Below are 20,441 nucleotides of genomic sequence, written 5' to 3' on the forward strand. Positions count from 1 at the left end.
GGGGGAATGGGATAGGCTGGTGATGGGTAGTAAGGAGGGCACGTATTGCATGGTGCGCTGGGTGTTATAAGCAACTAATAAATCATCGAACTTTACATCAAAAACCAGGGATGTACTGTAAGGTGACTAACATAATAAAAAAAATTATTATAAAAAAATCTTTCTTAGAACCAATTCCATTCCATACAGCAGATCCCCAATGCCACATCAGAACAGCAACCAAAGGAGGGGGATAACATCCAGGCAAGAGCCCCCATAAGCAATTAGAAACACTTGCAAGAGGGTGTTATCAGAATTTACCCCTCAGTGGTTGAAGTTGTGGAAGTGGCTGGGACCGTCCTGTGAGAACAAGACGTCTGTCATCTCTTACTGCCTCCAGGCACTGTGCAGTTGAACCTCCAAGTAAAAGTCACACATCAGTGCATCGTGTGGAAGCATCATCTTATTAATAACTTGCGTTGAGCATTGGGAAGTCCATTCACATCCCCGGTGTCATGTGCCACTGTCACCAAGTCCCGAAGGAAGCAGAACAGATATTTGTTACTAATTTACTGCTCTGCAAAGGTGCCCAACAGCCTTCGTCATCAGGGAACTGCAAATCAAAAGCAGAGTGAGATCCCACATCACCCCATAGGGTGTCTATAAAAACAACAGCAACAACAGCAGGAAATCACATGTGTTGGTGAGAATGTGGGGAAGTGGGAACCCTGATGCATCTGTGGTGGGGTATAAAATTGTGCAGCCGCTTTAGGGAACAGTCTGGCAGTTTCTCAAAAGGTCAGTAGAGCCCACTATGTGATTCAGTAATTCTACTTCTAGGCATGTGTCCAAACGAAATGAAAGCAGGGCTCGAACAGATCCTTGTGCACCCATGTCCACAGCAGCCAAGAGGTGGAAACAACCCAAGTGTTTCCAAACATGAAAGACGTAACGAATAAGGTCCCATGCATCCCTCATCCCAACCTGTCTAGGATCACAAAGCACCATGAGGAAGGATATAACCAGAAGCCACAACTATGTTTTTCAGTCACTGTTTCTAGAGTCTCTTGATTTCTTTCTTTCTTTTTTTTTAATAGACTTTATTTATTTATTTGACAGAGAGAGAGATAGCGAGAGAGGGAACACAAGCAGGGGGAGCGGGAGAGGGAGAAGTAGGCTGTCAGAGGAGCAGGGAGCCCGATGCGGGGCTCGATCCCAGGACGCTGTAATCATGACCTGAGCCAAAGGCAGACGCTTCATGACTGAGCCACCCAGGTGCCGTAGAGTCTCTTGATTTCTTTGCAATGAAAAATCTCTAGAAGACTAACACCATGTAAAGCAAGAAAGTCCCAAGCTACCACGCCACATCATTTTTTTGTTTTTCCAATGTCAAAACTTGTCAATACCAGAACTTTCCCTCCAGAGCCAAGGTCTGTAGAGACTTTCTCAAACTGGCTGAGTAGAGTGCACCTGCATTTGCTGAAAGGGGGCCTCATTATCTGCAGTCAGCTTCTCTCCAAGTTTTCTGAGAGCTGTTTGTATCTCCACTTTCTGTTGGGTATGCAGGCCTCTTTCCAGCTTTCCCACCGTGAGATCTCCATCCATCTCCACTCACCTTGTCCGGAGCTGACCTGGTCGTTTCTTTGCAAGTAATCTGATGATGTCTGGGGTCTTAAAGGCCTGACTGATAACTGCCTGGATGGCCAGTTGCATTCCACTTGGCTTCATCTACCAAAATCATATCTCCAGACATGATTTCCTTCAGTGAAATCATTAAAGTCACTTAGTTGCTCCAGAGTTTTCTTTACTGGTTTCTTCCTATCCATCTGTATCAAGTTCCTCTCTCGTCTCTTATTACCCAGTGCTGACCGGCCCCAAAGTGTATAAACTTCCTACTGTTGAAGTTCCAAGTGTCATGCAATTGAGGAAGGCGAAATTGTTCATCAGGACTACAAGAGGCTCAAAGTTCAAACCACACAGGGGTGAAGTTGGCTGCGGGTCCCGGCTTGGCAGACACTCGTAGTGGGAGCACTTCCCAGAAGGTACCATTTCAAAACGATTCCACTTCACTTTAAACTATTTAGAACTCTTATTTTTAAAGAGAAAGCAAGAAATTGGTCCTAAGTAATAAGATCAAGTACCAGCTTCCCCCTCACTCCTTCAAAAAACTGCTTTCTGGCTTGTTCTTCCATGATTGCCAATCTTCAGATGCACAGAGCACAAGCCATATAAAGGCCAGTGGCTTTTGCATGATGCCAAATATATATATACTGATGGGAAGTTTGGAAGGGCGAAAAATTAATCAGACATAGACAGCCTGCTAATTAAGACAATCAGAAACACCAATTTAGAATTAGACGCTTTGTTTCCTGCTACCTGGAAATGGGTGGGAGGTTGGGATGGAGCTCGGGACTATCAGCCATGGGGGTTCCAAATGTCCTCACACTGAGGAACCCTTTTACAAACTCTCTTCACCTCTGAACCCCTTTTCGTGTCCCACCCCCATGTCCCCTCCAATGGTATTTGATGTCACCGTGCTGAAGCAGGACCAACCACTGGGCCAGGACATCTAGTCTTCTGTTACCTGGTGGTACCTCAGTTTCCAAATTATCCCTCCCAGATCTCCATTCCATCCCACTCCATGGAAAAGTCCAGTTGATAAGGAACGGCCCATCTAAGCTGGTTGTTAAGAGAAAATATCCAAGGAAACTGCTTCATACTTCAGTGTGAATCACTGTTTTGCACAAAGGTGTTCGATGTCACAGAGATGTTTTGTTTTTGGAAAGTATAGCTTGGTGTAACTCACATAGGTGAATATTATGAAGGATCCCAAAATGAGAATTTTTCTCTCATCTTTCAGATTTCATGTATTCATTCAACAAGCATTTCAAAAGTCCTTTTCCTGTGTCAGAAACCGTGTTAGGTGCTGGAGTTATAAATATTATAAAAAAATTGCTGTCAGTGTAGGGGATAGACAATGGTGATACATTTTGATTAAGGCTATAATAATGACATAATGTGAACATTTATCAGGACTTTTATTATAGGGGATGTTAAATGTCCTTGTCTTTTTTTTTTTTAAAGATTTTATTTGTTAATTTGAAGGAGAGAGAGAGAGGGTGTGAGCGAGAGAGAGCACAACCAGGGGAAAGGCAGAGGGAGAAGCACACTCCCACTGAGCAAGGAGCCTGATGAGGGGCTCGATCCCAGGACCCTGGGATCATGACCTGAGCCTAAGGCAGACGCTTAACCATCTGAGCCACCCAGGCTCCCTGTCCTTGTCTTTTGAGTCTGTCGAACTCAGGGTCTTTCAGTGACACCCACGAACATCCTCCGCGAGCACGTCGCCTACTGGAGAGCAGAGATCACTGGGCCTGTCTGCGCTGTGTATTGGGGAGTGCCTAGCACAAACCAGGCATGTAGAGGGCATTCAGGGAAAATCCGTAGAACGAATGAATAAATGAATACATTTGGACAGGGGGCCCAGGTCCCTAACACAATGAATATGGATGGGGCTGCACTCCCGTGGGGAGTCAGGACTTTCCGTGGCCTATGCACACGTACGCTTGCTCCGTCAGCCTCCTCTGCTCTAGCAAGAGTCCCCCTCTCCTGTGGCCCTGGTGCTTTGCTTGCTGTTAGATTATTTTCATCCACATGCCTTTCCTCTCCAGCTCGCGTCCATTGTCTTTGCTGCACTTTGCAGCAAACCTCCAAAGGGTTGTCTACACCCACTACCTCCACATTCTCGCTTCCCCACTCTCTCCAGTTCACTTCAGTCAGCCTTCACTCCGGTCCTCCCCGCCGGGCTTGCTCCTGTAAAGCCCACCTCTGCCCTCCGTGTTGTGGAGTCAGTGACTCTAGTGCCCATCTTGCTTCCGTAGCAGCAGTGTAGGCAGGGATGATCTCCCCTTCCTCCTCGACGCGGCCTCTCCGCCTGGCTTCCACTCTGGCCCCGTTTGTGGCTGCTTATCAGACACTCCTTGTAGTCTGCTCTCCTCTGCTTCCCTCCTTCCTTCTCTTGAGTTCTTGAACCTGGCCTGTCCACATGGCCCCATTAACCTCACCCCACCCCCTCTCCTATGGCCCTCAACTCTCTCTGTCCCTTTTACCCTTCTCTCCTTTCTCCTTTTTGCACACACTTATCAACCTCTAACATGTTATACAATTTACATGTCATTGTGTTTATTGTGTGTGGATACCCTGACCCCTCCCCTGCCCCTTGCTAGGGTGTAAGCCCATGAGTGGGGCACATTTGTCTGTTTTACTCACTGCTGTGTTCCAAGTGTGGAGATCAGTGCCTGGCATGTAACACGTGCTCAATAAATAGTTGTTGAGTAGTATTTATTACGAGCGACCATTTATTAGTGAATGTTTTCAGAAACGGTGGTTTTTGCTTCTCTATATCTCGGGTAATATATACCCAGCAACAGGGAAGGCTCCACAGAGGAGCTGACATCTGAGCCGAGTCTAAGGGAGTGGAGGAGAAATTCATGGGACGGAGAAGGGCTGAGGGGAGGCAGTCCAGGCAGAAGAAACTGTTTCTTGGATGCAGGGAGACGCTTGAGGCATGTGGGTTAGGGCTGGCATTAGTTTGGCGTGGGCCAAGAAAAGTGACAGAGAAGAGGCTAGAAGAGTGGGTAGCCATTGGGGATGGCAATTCTGTGAATGAGCATAGGCAATGCTGTGAATGAGCATAGGCATCTGGGGCGTCAGAAACAGGCTTCAGGGGCGCCTGGGTGGCACAGTGGTTAAGCCTCTGCCTTTGGCTCAGGGCGTGATCCCGGCATTATGGGATCGAGCCCCACATCGGGCTCCTCTGCTAGGAGCCTGCTTCTTCCTCTCCCACTCCCCCTGCTTGTGTTCCCTCTCTCTCTGGCTGTCTCTATCTCTGTTGAATAAATAAATAAAATCTTAAAAAAAAAAAAAAAGAAACAGGCTTCAGCTCTGAGTAAAGCAGACTTGCTTCTGTCACACCACGCCCATGGGCTTTTCAGAAAAATAATGCAGGATCTTCCATACTTTTCCTCAATACTTTTCTCAAGACTGCCCCACCATAAATAACAGAGCCGTTTGAGTTCTGGGGTGTCTGACCAAGATGCTCTGACCACAGTGCTTTCTAGAGGCCCCTCGGGATGGCAGGTCACAGCCTGTGCTCCTCAGCCCCAAAGCCCCTCTGTGAATAACCATATGGTGAGAGTCAGAGCCGCAGAACCCCACCCCAGCAACACCAGTGCCCTCTTGACCCCTGGAAGCCTCCGCGACCTTCCTTCCCTACACTGCCTGGGGGGATGGCTGAGACCTGGAAGCACAGAGAAGCATTTACATTTCTCCCCGCCTAGTGTACGCACAGCTTTTTGGGGCCCGAGTAAGGACGTGTGTAAGAAGCTTCTGGTCCAGGAGGAGAGGGTGGAGGCAAGTAGATCTCCTGCCTGAAGTAGCATGGTGATAATACCTTCAAATATGGGAGGGAGTCTGAAGGGAAGAGTGTCTAGTTCCAAGTGGAGAGATCAGGGAAGACTTCGTGGAGGCAGTGGTATTTTGTATCATTCTTCGTGAAAAGTCAATGGGGAGATGGGGAAGAAAACTCCACAACAGGAATGTGTGGACATTTGCAGGCAGACAGACTCAAGATTAGCACTAGTGCGAGCAATCTATTAATTGTATAAATTAGCAATTGTTTCTCAGGCTGCCAAAAAACCCAGCCCTAGCAGATGTTGTCAAATGTATCCATTTTGTCCTATAATCTTTAAATAATCTTTTCATAAAGTGGCATCTGAAGTAAAGACCTAATCCATCCTCCCCTGGTAGGAGGGGAATTATCTTTCTGATGGTATAAAATAATCCTTTTAGGTGACATGAAACCAACTCTCAGCCTAAATCCCTTCTTTTTCCTCCCCCACAGGTGCCATCATTACTGTTAAGAACTGCATTTAAGAAATAAGAGGGAGACTGGAGGGGTTATTTTGAGCCTCAAATAGTATTAAGTTAGAACCTGAATCTTCTAAAATGACAGCCTGGCTTCTGAGTAGCCCTGCTGAGGCTCTTGCTGCTCCCCACTGGAGGGGAGCCTCCATTTCCTGGGTGAGGAGCCAGGGGTCCTGGCCCACTCTCCAGAGGCTCAGCCTAATAGGTGCTTGGGACAGTGAGAGGTTAGGTGGGGAAAGCAATTCAAGACAGGGAAGAAAGTATTGGCATTAAAGCATTTTAGAGGTGGTGGTAACAGAGATAATCCACTTACTGATGCTGTCTTTGGAGGGAAAGATGGCCCGGCTGGGTGAGGAGGACACACAGCTTAGAAACAGAAACCCCTGTTCTAACCGCAGAGTTCTAACTTTGCTGCTTACCAGTTGTGTGGTTTGGGGACATCCTTTTCCTTTTTTAGAATTTGTGCAATGGGAGCAACATTAGGAAAACCCTTTCTTATAATACACAGGTGGGAGAAAGCTATATGAGTAGTAAATGAGGACGCCCGGGACAGAGAGTATAGGAGCCATACCGGAGGTCAGTGTACTGGTGAGGTCTGGAGCTAAGGGCTCTTTAAATCCTGGGACCCTCTTCCTGTTATTGCAGGCATGTATCCACTTTGTAGGATAGCTTTATTAGGGCAGAACTGAAGCTAAGGGTTGATTCACCTATCATCTGCTTTCTTTTCCTGCTCATATCATGCAGATGAGCACTCTGGCTGGTAATGTAATTAGTCCCTCTATTATTTTCTCTCCCATACTTAATACCAACTATCCATCTATTCACTGGAATGAGATTTACTGAGCACATGCCATGTGTCTATCAGGAAAGACATGCTGTGTGGAGTACTGGGCACTCAATCAAGAAAGGCTGCTGGGTCAGCCCTTGAGCATCGCATAGACAAACCTGTACCCGAAGAGCATACGGTGCCATGTGATCTTATAAGAGAGGTTTGCATCAAGCACATCATTAGAGCTATTTTCTTGTTTTCAGGAGAAGGGTGGGGAGGAGTAGGGAGAGGCTACACAGAGGGAGTGAGAATGGCAGAGAAGGCTGCTCTCATTAGGTGGGTCCTGTGGGAGTGCGTGCATATGTGCGTGTTCCTTCTCGTGTGTTTGGGGAGGCAAGGGGCAGAAGGGGGAACGGCATTCCAGGGAGAGGGAGCACTGAGTGCACATACATGTTGGATCTGCTGCCCTGGTTCAGCGTGGCCGTATGGGGTGAGGGGTCTGGCCGTGGGTGGCAGATGCAATGGGAAGTTGGCAGGTGCCAGAATGCAAAGGTATCTCATGGCCTCTAAAGAGTTAAACTTTATCGTGGAGCTCCTTTTAAATCCTTCTAAACAGGGGAGTGACATTATCAGATTTTAGAAAGTTAATTCTGGTGGCAGCGTGCAACACAGATGGGAGGGGAGAGAATTGGAAACAGGGAACCCTGTTCTGCAAAGATTGTGATAATCTAGGCAGCGGATGATGAGGGCCTGAGTGAGGGCAGGTGCGTAGGAATGAGGACGAAGTAGATTAGAGAGAGATTTAAAAAAAGAGAATCAGCCTGGTGACTGATTGGGAATGGGGGAAGTGAATGAGGGGGAGGAGTAGAAAAGTACTTGAGGAGTCTAGTTGGGGTGACAGGGTGAGGGATGGAGTCATTAATCAGGAATAAGATGAGGACAAAGTTAGGGTAGGAGAAGAGGGGACAGAATTATGAATTCTTCATTGGGTCTCTTGAGTCAGGAATTCTGGGAAGAGGTGTCCAGTTGGCAGTTGGAAATGGGCTTAAAGTTTGGGAGAGACTTTTATTTATTTATGACACAAATGTTACTGATTGTCTGTTATGTGTCAGGTGACTTTTAGTGTCTGGAGATAGGGCAGTGACTGTGATGGACAAGATTTCTACTTTCACGAAGTGTTCATTCCCAAGGAGGGAAAAGAAATAACAAACTAGTGGACAGATGCAAAATAAAACAGGATAATGTGACAAAGAATAGCTAGGGGACTACATTAGAGAGGGTCCAGGTCAGGCATTTCTTAAGAAGCTAGTATTCAAACCAAGATCTGAATAATGAAGAAGGGCCAGCCATGTGAAGACCTCAGGGAAAAGCAATCCAGATAGAGGAATCAGTATTATGCAAAGGCTTTGAGGTGAGAAAAAACATGGCATGTTCAAGGAAGAGAAAGAAGGCCAGGGTGTTTGGAATGTAGTGGGTGAGGGAAGGGAAGGTAGGACATGAAATTGGAGAAGTGGTCAGGGGTTAGTTCACACCATAGAATATGTCAGTCAGATGAGGCTCCTCTGAATGTTAACAAATAACCCTCATATCTCAATAGCATCTCGTAAAGAAGGTTACTTATCACTCATACTACATGTTTATTGTGGATTGGCTACAAATCTTCTTCACTCCAGGACCCAGATAGATGGGACAGCTCCTACCTGGGACGCTTTGGGTCTCTTTGCAGAGGGAAAAGAGAAGGTGGAGGATCATGTGATGGCCTTACAGCTTCTGTATGGAAGTGGATGTGCCATTTCCATTGGCCAAAGCAAGTCACATGGCCAAAAGTGATGCCATCAGGGGTGGGGATGCACAGTCCTCCCACAGAGAGGAGCTGTGGGAGTTGCGATCAGCAGTGCAGCTTTCCACATAGGTTATGGTGAGAAGATTCGATTTTATTCTAAGGACTATAGAAAGCCATTAAGATTTTTTTTTTAAGGCAGAGGGTATTATTGTAGGTTGCCAAGGTAGGCTAAAAAGTAGATCAAGAGTGAAAATAGGAGATATGAGAAGCAGAGCAATCTGGGAAAGTACGTGTCAGATATGAGCCCATGGCAAGGGAGTTCCTTTAGGGTAGAGCCCTGAAAATGCTATCAGGAGCAGGCCCTCTGAGGAGGCACACTGTGGGGATGACTTGGCCTCATCAGCTCTCCATGTGATTAAGGCACTCGAGAATGGTCTTTGGACAAGGGACCTTGGAATAGCAGTATTCTGCCCAAGATCACAGCATTCCTCCCTAGGAGTCTCCTAGAGAAAGACACTCATGATGAAACTTGTAGAGGGAAAATAACACCTAAATGCTAACGAGGGTGGACCCTGAGCCACAATAGAGAGGGTTTTGTAAATTAGGCTGGAGGAAACAGAAGTAGCCGTGGCTTTTGCTTTCTCCTCCTCCCCACACCAAATACCATAGGAAAAGATTCAATCCTGGTCATGAATCTTCTTTCTTTTCCACTTGGAACAGGGAGACAGGAGGGCAGGATGGGTGGTGTGCTCAAGGATAGCGCGCCCCCAAGGCAGTATGCCACCAAGCTGAAGGGAAAAGAGAAAGAAAAAGCAAGATGCCTAATAGCTCCCAGTGCTGTGTAGACCAGGAGCAGACCCCCAGCGCACCTGTAGGGTGGAGCAACTCCATTCATAGGTAGCCCAGTCCAAACTACTGAAGCGACAACGAGTCTGGATCAATCTTACTCTCTGCAGGGTGGGCTGAGGAGAGGGTGAAGGGGGAGAGTCCCTTCCCTCACCTGCTATCTCCTGCGACCTAATGCCTACAATCCTGGTGGGGGAGAATGACAAAAGCCAGACACAGGAAGAGAGTTTTGACCTTTTAAGTTCTCTGACCAAAGCTCCCCCTGCTGGTGGCTCCATTGCGGTTACTCAGTAGATGTCTGAAACATGCCAGGGGGTCCCAGAAGTGAGTGGGGACACATGGCCAAAATATCCAGGACAATTGATTTTGCCACCTGGGGGTTTTCTCTGAGCACCAAATCTTAGCTTCTGTTTTTATAAGAGAATGTCATAGCTCTTTAACTCAAATTATAAATGTCTCATGGGCAGGTCCCATAATTAATACCGCTTTGGACCGTCCTTCCCCGCAAGTCTAGCACAGGCCAGTCAAAAACAAGTTAAATACTTCTACGAATGAATGAGCGAGTGACCAAATGACTTCCCAGAAGGCTTATCCAGAAACAACACTTGTGTTCCATCTCTCCCACTGGCCATGATGTCCATGATGAACTTCGTGTCCATATGAGAATGCAGATGGAGAGAAGGAAATTTATTATGCTGTCAGAGAGGGAAAGCAACAACGTAGGCCTTCTGATTCTCTTCCTGCTGGCTGGGCCCTATGGCCAACAGTTAGAAAATGACAACGTGTCTCCGTTTCCTCTAGGGCTCAAGAGACCATGACAGGCTCAGGCCATTACCCATGGAGCTGGCCAGAGAGAGCCTACCTGTCAAATTGGCTGGAATGTAGCAAGATAAACGCCTGGTGAGTCCTTCTGTGACACCCTGGGGCTTTGGTGACAGAGTTAATTAATCAAGACACCAATGTCAAAATTAAAGTGAGCAGGAAAAGTCAATTAGTGATTGAATAGCTACGAGGAGACATATTTTAATGAGGTTCCCTCTAATTTGGGCTGTTCCTTGCCCCTCCTTATTAGGCGTGGTCACGCTTCCTTTTTCTGAGTACTGTGGGGGTCAGGAAGAGGGAGGGACGGGGGGTGTCTCTCTAATTTACTCAGGGGTGGATGGGGAGAGTTCTCTGCTGTCTGCAGTCTGCCAGGGCCCCATAAAGCTATTTATCATCACTCTGAATTCTTTACAGCAGGACGTTCATTTCTATTTGTAGTCACCTCCTCAGCTCACCTTCAGCAGGCTTGGCCAGGCTCCTGAGAGGAGATCTGAGCCGAGAGGGGGAGACACAGGCTGGCCAGGAAGGCTGGAGCGGGGCTCTCCAGGGATACATCTGCCACCATTCCACCCTCCACAGCCTCCTCTAACTCTATTTGCTTCTACAGGGAGATGGGGAGATTAGGATGTTTCTGAGGCGTTCCAAACCCTTGTCACGGTTAATAAAGGTCTGGCAGGAACCAGAGCTGGAATGGCTTAGCAGGCTGTGGTGCTGGGGACTCGGGGAGGGAACGTAGGTGTAGCTATCGCTTCAGCCGCCTAGGTGACACCAAGGAGCCTAGGGACCAAGAGAGAGACCAGACTGAGGGTCCCTGCTTCCTGCTCTTAGTTCCCGCATGGCGGGGGCGGGGGGGCGTGTGGACAATGTGACTGATGGGTGCAAGGTCAAGGGATGGGAAGTGGAGCATGGATGGCTGGAAGAAACGCTCAGGGGGAAGCTTCTGGCTGCATTTCCCTGACCTTGACTTGGGTCAGGCTTGGGTCCAGAGCTTCAGGAGGGCTTGAGCCTGAAATTGGGATCTGAGTTTACCATTTCTTTTTTTATCACAAAATAATACAGATTCACCACAGGAAAAGCGGACAAAGAAAAAGCAGTTTGACCTTATCTCACTACCCAGAGACTAACCACTGCTAGTCTTTTCAGATGCTTTCCAAGTAAATAGATTTAATGTTTGACATTAATCTACATATAGTTTAGCTGTGTATTACGATTCCGTCTGGGAGGCACAAGTATTTGGGTCGTTGGGAAGGCCCATTCCATTCGTTAATTTGTTATATTCACAAGTGAAAGTCCATTCCCGTTTATTTTCTAGAAATTAAAAACTGTTGGGCAAACTGAGGTCCTTTAATATACAGGAAAAATCATGAAAATGTAATCATGGGTTTCCTGTGCAATAAAACAATTTAAACAAAGAAAATGATGGAAGGACATAAATGATAAGAGAATCACTGCAGGAAAAAACCTTGTTCTTGGATAGAAAAATGTAATAATGTGAAGTTATCAAGAAAAAAAAAAGGAAAGCTAAAAAAATTGAAAACATTTTAAAGGAAAGAAAAATATAAAAATGCAGATAACCAAGCTGAAAAGAGAAAATACTTCCACATGCCCAACATAAGAATGACTTATCATTACAGTTTCTTTCTTTCCATTGCTTTTCTCATGTGTGTGTTTTTTCAAGGACGTGAAGGCTCATAGCATAAACATGTCTTTAGCTTGTTATGTAATCATGACAATGTGATTTTTTAAAATAAAGAATTATTTATTTATTTTAGAGGTAGAGAGGATGTGCAAAGGGGGGTGTGCAGAAGGAGAGAGAAACTTAAGCAGACTCCGCACCCAACGCAGGGCTCGATCTCACGACCCTGAGATTATGATCTGAGCTGAAACCAAGAGTCGGATGCTTAACTGATTGCACAACCCAGGAGCCCCATGACAATATAATTTCAATAGCTAAAATATATAAGTATATTTATTACACATTGTTTAATTATTATCCAGTGTTGGATTTCAAAGCACTTCAGATTACCTATTACAAAAATACTATGGGTTACATTATTGTGCACGTCACTTTTTGTTATGTTGGATTCATTCTTAAGAGTATATTTGCCTAAGTGAAATTGTCGAGTTAAAACATTTGGACTTTTAGGGGCTCCTGGGTGGCTCAGTCGTTAAACGTCTGCCTTCTGCTCAGAGCGTGATCCCAGCATTCTGGGATCGAGCCCCACATCAGGCTCTTCCTCTGGGAGCCTGCTTCTTCCTCTCCCACTCCCCCTGCTTGTGTTCCCTCTCTCGCTGGCTGTCTCTCTCTCTGTCAAATAAATAAATAAAATCTTTAAAAAAATAAAATAAAATAAAACATTTGGACTTTTAATAATCCTTGATTAATATTGGCAAAATGCTTTCCAAAACCATTGTCCAATTTACAGGAATATTGGTTTCACTATGCCCTCAGCAGCCTAAGATATTATTAAAATTTTTTTATTGAGGTATAAGTGGTATGAAATGAAATGCCCGTATTTTAAGAAATTAGTTTGAGGAGGTTTGACAATTATATACACCTTTAACTCCCCCCCAATTATAGAATATTTTCATTACTCAAGAAAATTCTTTTGCCTGTTCTGGACTTCATAAAAATGAAAACTATAACAATGAATTATATATGCTCCAAACTCTATTAATTCATTGTTATAATTTTTGTTCTAAACAGAATTAGTGGTCTTTTAAGGAATTAATAACATGCCCATTTGGTTCTTTTTTATGGTTTCCATCTCTCTCCAAATTCCCCATTCGTTCATACATACTTACTCTGTTTATTTCACTGTCACTGTCTAGATAATTCTAACATCTGAGCCATCTCTGGGTCCTCTTCTGTTTACTCTTCCTCTCTTAACCCTATCACATTGGCTCGTATCTTACGGTCTCTTAATTCTTTATTTATGTTGGCTATTGGGTGTAAAAGATCACTAGAGACTGACGTAAAGAGTATTTACCCATAGGAAAGGTTATGTCCCTTCTACGAGACTGCTAATGTGAGAGACAGAGACCATCGAAGCTGTATCTGAGCAGGGTATGGATGCGTTTAATCTTCCGTTTGATCCAGTTCATCACTGGCTTCATGTGTTTTGAGAATGCTATCAAGACTGTCTTCGTTAGGGCTTGGGCTCTGAGCACCAGTGAGACTCAAGAGATCTTTTTAGGCTTCACAGCTCTGTTGCCAGCTCTCTGAACCATGGGCGACTTTCTTTCTGCTTGGCGCCAGCTGCCCGCTTGAATTTTAGGTCCTTCCCCCAGGTTTCTGCAACTTGAGAGACCCCTCTTCATCTTCTGCCCCATTCTATGTCTTAGGAAGGCCAGTGTGCTGCACTTGGGGAAGGCCCTGGGTCCCTGGAAGGGATTTCTCAGCTCTCTCTCTTACTCCCAGTCTTGTACAAGCCGGTCTTGTACTTGGGGAAGATGCTGCCGGCCTCAAGGGAATTCTCTGGGTTCTGTCTTGCCCTCTGCCTTGGGTCTATGACTGTGTACTTGAGGAAGACCTGTATGAAAGCTTTGGCATATGGGTGGGAGTACACTTGCACTGTGGCCAGGGTTCTCGGAGTTCTGATCTGTCACAGGAGCTCACGCAGACTGCTTAGATGTTGTTGCAAGTTGGGCTGAAATTTCCTTACCTGAGTTTATGGCAGATCCCTCTCCTTCCGGCCGCATCAAAGATAGAAGCAGCCATGGATCTCTTCTATCTTAGGAAGAGCTTGTCATTTCTGCAATTCAGTTTATTTAGGCTTCTTTTGCATCCTGAGCAAGCTAATAGTTTTGAGAACCACGATTTTGTGGCTTCCTCGGCTAGTTCTCATTGCTAGGGCAGGTTCAACGGTCACTTGTGCCTTTCAGCATCCTCACCAGAAACAGACACCCCAGGGGTAATATTTTTCAATCTATGCTAATTTAACAGAGGGAAATGGTAACTTGATTTTAATTTATATTTTTTATTCTCTGGGAACTGAATATTTCAAATCCTTGTTTGCTAGTTATATAACTTCCTTTGTGAGTGTCTTTTGCCCTATCTTTTAGAGTCTTAATTTGTTTTTGACCCATATACATGAGGTCTTAAATACTAAATATAGCGCCTCTTTGTTACATTTGTTGCAATATTTTTTGTTTGCCATTTCCTTTTATATGTTACTTTTTTTTTGTAGTCAAACTTAGAGATCTTACTCTTTTTTCTTTTTATTCCTTATGTTGCTTCTGAGCCTATAGTTATCTTTCCTTTAGGTTTGGAAAATATTCAATTCTATTTTTCTGAGATTTTGATGTCTAAAAAACCCCACATTTAACTCTTCCACTCAATTGGAATTTCTTTTAGTGCATAATATAAAGTGAGATTCGAAAATTACTGTTTCTCCAAATAGCTAGTTAATTGTCCCAACACCATTTATTGGGTAATCCTTGCTTTCCCTCATTGAGCTGTAATGAATCTTACATCTCTGTACATGATTGGGTCCATTTCAGTGCCATCTGTTCTATTACAGTGATCTTTCAGTCTGGTCCTGGGCAGACACAGATGAATTTTTGAAACTGCAAAGCTAAGGAGCTAACTGTGGTCTCGGTATGTCCTCCTCGGAGGCCAGGAGTCACTTCTCTCTGAAAGCATTTGATGACAGTTCTGCAACTTTTATTTATTTACTTATTTGATTGCTTAATTATTAAGTCCTCAGGAATTAAAGCTCTTTGAGGGCTATGATTGTCTTTGACAAGGTCAAATACTCCCTGAGCCCTGTTCTCTTGGAGAACAGCAGTGGGCAAGAAATCCCCCACTCCTTTGTGTTCCTGGAAATGCTGACTGCAAAGAACCAGACTATCCAGTATGAGCTGGATAAGACTCAGGGGTAACCCCCTGTTTACCTAGGACAAGGCCAGACACGGACCCTCCAAATTCCCATTCTTGGTCTCATAAATGATTAGTTCCACCCTTTGTTCCTGATGAATGTGGACAAAATACTCGCTCACTTGTCTTGGCCAAACTTTAGTTAGGTTTTTTCTCCACCCCACCCTCCACACTCCTGAACCCTGAATTTTGACCCATGATCAGTCTGAACCAGCAGTGGACGATGGAGTCTCTCCTTCACAAGCCCTCTGGCAAATAGGCTGACCACAAAGAAAAACAGTCCCTAATCAACTGTCAGATCACACGCCTTGCTCATTCGAATGTCTTCCCTCCCCCGAGTTTTTGTTTACGCTTCCCTATAAAAGTTCTGCTTGACTTTAGGTGGGATCATTCTTCCCATTACTGTAGTCTCCTTCCCTCTCTTGCAATAATCTCTTTCACTTCGCATTATTATTTATGACTCGAGAAGTAATGTCTGTCCATTCACCACTGTATCCCCAGTGTCTACACAATCCCAGTAACAGAGTAGGTTATTAATAATGGTTCAATTAATGATTCAAGTTTTTTAAAATTATAATACATAATCATTGAAAGAAAAAATCAAGCAGTTCAGAATGATATAAAATAAAGTATAAAATCCCTGTTACCCTCAAGTTCTAACCTTTGGAATTTGCCACTATGTATATTTCTTTCATATCTTTCAAGACATTTTCTATCCTTATGTGAAAACAATATGTATACACCTCACAAATGAGACTTTCCATAATTAATATTATTCAGTATTCTGTAGTCATTCAGCAGTCAATATACCAGTGTACGTAGGGCTACCTCCTTCTGCCGAACAGCAGCACCGTACTCCATTGTGTGGCACATTCTGGAAGTACCGTCCTTTATTTGTTATATTGTTCCAGGTTTTTGATGCTACAAACAACACTGCTGTAAACACCCTATGTGTTTTTATGTTCCCGGACAAGCCATGTACAAGGATAAATTCCTACAGTGGAAATACTCAAGAATTTAAGATGTTGGGAGATTATCAGATTGTCCCTCAGCTTTACCCTTCCACCAAAAACAAATGAGAACAATTAAAAAAAAATTCTGGTAATTTTTGGACTTTGCCTATATTATAGATGAAAAACTGAATCTAGCTGCTCATATAGTTTACATTTCTTTGTGTGAGATTGAACATCTTTTCACATGGTTATTGGCCTTTTTTTATTGGGTTATTTTTTCCTTATTGATTTTAAGAGTTCTTTTAAATCAAATAAATGAGTTTGCCTGTCATATATACTGCTCATAATTTACCCGTTTGTCTTTGACATTGTTAATGTTATTTTTTTTGCCATAGAAAATGTTCATATTTTTTTAATGTTTTTTTATTATATTATGTTAGTCACCATACAGTACATCCCTGGTTTCTGATGTAAAGTTCGATGCTTCATTAAGTTGCGTATAACACCCAGTGCACCATGCAATACGTGCCCTCCTTACTACCCATCACCAGCCTATCCCATTCCCCCACCCCCTCCCCTCTGAAGCCTTCAGTTTGTTTCTCATAGTCCATAGTCTCTCATGTTTCATTCCCCCTTCTGATTACCCCCCTTTTCTTTATCCCTTTCTTCCCCTACCGATCATCCTAGTTCTTATGTTCCATAGATGAGAGAAATCATATGATAATTGTCTTTCTCTGCTTGACTTATTTCACTTAGCATTATCTCCTCCAGTGCCGTCCATGTTGCAGCAAATGTTGAGAATTCGTTCTTTCTGATAGCTGAGTAATATTCCATTGTATATATGGACCACAGCTTCTTAATCCAGTCATCTGTTGAAGGGCATCTCGGCTCCTTCCATGATTTGGCTATTGTGGACAATGCAGCTATGAACATTGGGGTGCATATGGCCCTTCTCTTTACTACGTCTGTATCTTTGGGGTAAACACCCAGTAGTGCAATGGCTGGGTCATAGGGTAGTTCAATTTTTAACTTTTTAAGGGACCTCCACACTGTTTTCCAGAGTGGCTGTACCAACTTGCATTCCCACCAACAATGTAGGAGGGATCCCCTTTCTCCACATCCTCTCCAACAATTGTTGTTTCTTGCCTTGTCTATCTTTGCCATTCTAACTGGCGTAAGGTGGTATCTCAGTGTGGTTTTGATTTGAATTTCCCTGATGGCTAATGATTTTGAACATTTTTTCATGTGTCTGTTAGCCATTTGTATGTCTTCATTGGAAAAGTGTCTGTTCATATCTTCTGCCCATTTTATGATTTGTTTATTTGTTTCTCGTGTATTGAGTTTGAGAAGTTCTTTGTAGATCTTGGATACCAGTCCTTTATCTGTGGTGTCCTTTGCAAATATATTCTCCCATTCCGTGGGCTGTCTCTTAGTTTTTTTGACTGTTTCCTTGGCTGTGCAGAAGCTCTTTATCCTGATAAAGTCCCATAAGTTCATTTTATCTTTTATTTCTCTTGCCTTTGGAGATGTGTCGTGAAAAAGGTTGCTTTGGCCGATGTCGTAGAGGTTGCTGCCTACGTTCTCCTCTAGGATTTTGATGGATTCCTGTCTCACATTGAGGTCTTTCATCCATTTGGAGTTTATTTTTGTGTATGGTGTGAGAGAGTGGTCAAGTTTCATTCTTTTGCATGTAGCTGTCCAATTTTCCCAGCACCATTTATTGAAGAGACTGTCTTTTTTCCACCGGATGTTTTTTCCTGCTTTATCAAAGATTAGTTGCCCAAAGAGCCGAGGGTCCATTTCTGGGTTCTCTATTCTGTTCCATTGGTCGATGTGTCTGTTTTTGTGCCAGTACCATGCTGTCTTTGTGATCACAGCTTTGTAGTACAGCTCGAAATCCGGCATTGTGATGCCCCCAGCTTTGTTTTTCCTTTTCAGCAGTTCCTTGGAAATTCGGGGCCTTTTCTGGTTCCATACGAATTTAAGGACTATTTGTTCCAGTTCTTTGAAAAATGTCATCGGTATTTTGATCGGGATGGCATTGAAAGTGTAGATTGCTCTGGGTAGCATGGACATTTTAACCATGTTAATTCTTCTGATCCATGAGCATGAAATATTTTTCCATCTTTTTGTGTCTTCCTCAATGTCTTGCAAGAGTGATTTATAGTTCCTAGAATATAGATCCTTTACATTTCTGGTTAAGTTAATTTATATATTTTATATAGTCAAAAGTGTTCATTTTTTCTTGCATAGCTTCTGCGTTACTTTCAGTTCGATGTACAGGCATATCATAGTGATTTAAAGCCCACATTTATGAAGATTTAAATAAGTTGTTTTCCAATTTTAAATTATTCAAAACAATATTTGCAGATACAAATGTATACTCATTGTTGACTATTTCCTGTGGGTCGGTTCCTAAAAGTATTATTTTGGAGCCCAAATGTGTGAACATTCTAAGCACTTAAATGTTGCCAAATCAAGGCCACTGCTTTTCACCCCCTTTTGGGTCCACTGATCTATCCCCTCAGTAGGAATGCCTCTTTTTGCCCAGAAAAGTTAAATGTTGGAGATGAGAAGGGATGAGGAATAGGAAGACAGGGACCCAGGAGAGAAGAGCATTTTTAAAGAAGGGACTACATCACAGGCACAAATCCAGTAGCATTGCTATCTCTTAGCTTGTACTCCTTCTGACACAGTTTGCTGGAGGGGTTTATTTGTCTTTTTTGTAGCTTTGGGGTGAGAACGAGGACTGATTAGAACCTTGCCTTGTGGTTGGGTTTGTACACTATCATGGTGACTTTTGTTTTTGTTTTTAAGGGTTTTATTCATTTATTTGACAGAGAGAGAAGGAGAGCGCACAAACAGGCGGAGCAGCAGCAGAGGGAGAGGGAGAAGCAGGCTTCCCGCTGAGCAGGGAGCCCGATACGGGGCTAGACCCCAGGACCCTGGGATCAGGACCTGAGCCTAAGGCAGACATTTAACCCACTGAGCCACCCAGGCGCCCCTCATGGTGACTTTTCTATCAGTAAGCAAGAGGGACCATTTTCTCTGCAGTTTCCTGCTACATGTGAGCCCAGGGTCAATACAGTTTACATATCTCCTCTATGATTTCCTATAACCTTTAAAGCTAGATTGGAACAAGGGGAAAATTCTATCTATTTGTGGATAATGAATTTGGAATAAATGGATTTCTCTCTTTTAAATCGAAATGAAAGGAGAATTCACTGTTTCTGCTAGTTCCACCAAAGGTAAATTGCATACTTCCTTGCATACTTCTAGAAAAGCATGAAGCTAGAATTTCTCTATTTTTGGAACTAAAACTGGTTTAGGCACTTTAGTTAAAATGACAAGGTGGCTGACTTGTCTGATGTTTTTTTTTTTTATGGACTCCAAAGGATTATATAAGCTTACACCTAGAAATGTGGTTGAACTGATCAATCTCCTACATTAATTTCAAGGTTCACACTCTCTGTGCCTCTGCCGTCTTCCCCATGGGACTGTAAGCTTCTTGAGAGCAGGCTTGCTTTGTGATTGAGTGCAGTGTGCTGCCCGGAGAGGTGCTGAAGGGAGCTTTGTGAAATTAGTGTAGCCACGTGGGATTTCCTCTGGAATTCTTACTGCTGCCAGTTACTCAAGGCAGGGAGTTCTAATCTGACGTTGCAGAATCTTCTCCCCCAAATAAGAACCTACATTTTGCAAGGAACTTTCTGCAGGGTGATGTGCAGAGGCCGTGGACCTTGTGTACAAAGCCATTTGCTGTTTGTACAAAACCTGGAGTTGGTGACTCTGCTCGGTTCCTGTGTGCCTTTGGGCAAGAGTACCTTGAACGTTGTTTCACACTTTTTTTTCTTCATTTCCCTAACCTGGCAGGTTCTCAGTCCCATGCCCTTCCCCCGGCCCTCCTTTAGGGTTTTACAAACTTTCTCAACAGACAGGTGCCAGTCTTGCTTTTGGTGGGAATGGCCTCTTGCCAAGGGAGAAGGACAGGTGGTTGATGGGGGCTAGGACCCGGGGGAAGGAGGTATTAAATGATGAAATGGGGTTCTTGGTCAGCCGGGAAGTGGAAGTACCCCGTCAGTCACAGACCATTAGGCGACCCTAGGTGGGGGTGGACACGATCTTACCAGAAATGGGACTCAGTGAGTGCCAGGTTCTATGCCCATCCTGGCCTCCCTACTGTGCTTTGTGTCCTCATTGCTGGTGTTCAGAGCTTCTAGCCGAAGAATTGCCTTTAAAAATCCCTGACCCTCCTAGGCAGTGAGGCACAGTCTGGGCTGGGAGGGTGGCAGACTGGCGTTCAGGACTTCTCCCTTCTGGTCTCTGTTCTCAGAGTTGCTCCAGACTTCCCAAGTGAGGTGGCTGAGCCCCTGGGCAGGGCTGGCCTCAGTTTCCCTGCAATGAGTAGGTGGGAAGATGGAGATCCATGGTGAATCACTGTTTGTGGGGGGTCAGAGATGGCAGATTAAGACTAAGCACTGAAGAGGG

At 44.3% G+C, this 20,441-nt stretch overlaps 1 pseudogene; it reads right to left on the minus strand.

The window, feature by feature from the left end:
• Window positions 1-1,346: 1,346 nt before the first annotated feature.
• The window catches only part of LOC100467455, a 57,809-nt pseudogene continuing 38,714 nt past the window's right edge, over window positions 1,347-20,441 (minus strand).

Source organism: Ailuropoda melanoleuca, chromosome 1, assembly GCF_002007445.2.
Source record: "Ailuropoda melanoleuca isolate Jingjing chromosome 1, ASM200744v2, whole genome shotgun sequence".
Classification (NCBI taxonomy): Eukaryota; Metazoa; Chordata; class Mammalia; order Carnivora; family Ursidae; genus Ailuropoda; species Ailuropoda melanoleuca.